This window comes from Lupinus angustifolius, unplaced genomic scaffold (genome assembly GCF_001865875.1).
Source record: "Lupinus angustifolius cultivar Tanjil unplaced genomic scaffold, LupAngTanjil_v1.0 Scaffold_268, whole genome shotgun sequence".
NCBI lineage: Eukaryota > Viridiplantae > Streptophyta > Magnoliopsida > Fabales > Fabaceae > Lupinus > Lupinus angustifolius.
In genome coordinates this window covers 275,482-276,480 of record NW_017727473.1, presented here as the reverse complement: position 1 = coordinate 276,480, position 999 = coordinate 275,482, and positions in this window count along the sequence as shown.

The window sequence follows — 999 nt, the reverse complement described above, 5'->3', positions numbered from 1 at the left end:
TATCATCGTCCTCATTCTCGTCCTCATCCTATCCCCATCCTCTTCCTCATCCTCATCCTCATCCACGTCCTCATCCTATCCTCATTCTAATCCTCTTCTGCATTCTCATCCTCATCCTATCCTCATCCTCATCCTATCCTCATCCTTATCGTATCCTATCCTCTTCCAATTCCTCATCCACTTCCTCATTCTCGTCCTCATCCTCATACTCATCCTATCCTATCCTCTTCCTCATCCTCATCCTCATCCTCATCCACTTCCTCACTCTCGTCTTCATCCTCATCCTCATCCTCATCCTATCCTCATCCTCATCCTCATCCTTATCCTATCCTCATCGTCATCCTCAATCTCATCCACATCCTCATCCTCATCCTATCTTCATCCTCTTCCTCATCTTATCCTATCCTCATCCTATCCTATCCTCTTCCTATCCTATCCTCATCCTCATCCTCGTCCTCATCCATATCTCATCCTCATCCTCATTCTCGTCCTCATCCTCATCCTCATCCTCATCCTATCTTCATCCTCATTCTCGTCTGTATCCTATCCTCATCCTCTTACTTATCCTCATCCTCATCCTCAACCTATGCTCATACTAATCCTCATGCTCGTCCTCATCCTATCCTCAACCTCATTCTCTTCCTCATCCTCATCCTCGTTCTCATCCTATCCTCATCCTCATCCTCTTCCACATTTTCTTCCTCATCTTTTCCTCATCCTCATTCTATCCTCATCCTTTTCTATCCTCTTCCTCCTCCTCATCGTCATCCTCGTCCACTACCTAATTCTAGTCCTCATCCTATCATGATCCTCATCCTCATCCTCATTCTGATCCTATCCTCATCCTCATCCTCATTTTCGTCCTCATCCTATCCTTATCCTCATCCTATCCTCGTCCTCATCCTATCCTCATCCTGATCCTCATCCTCATCCTATACTCATCCTCATCCTCATCCTAACCTCATCCTCATCCTCATCCTCATCCCGATCCTATCCTCA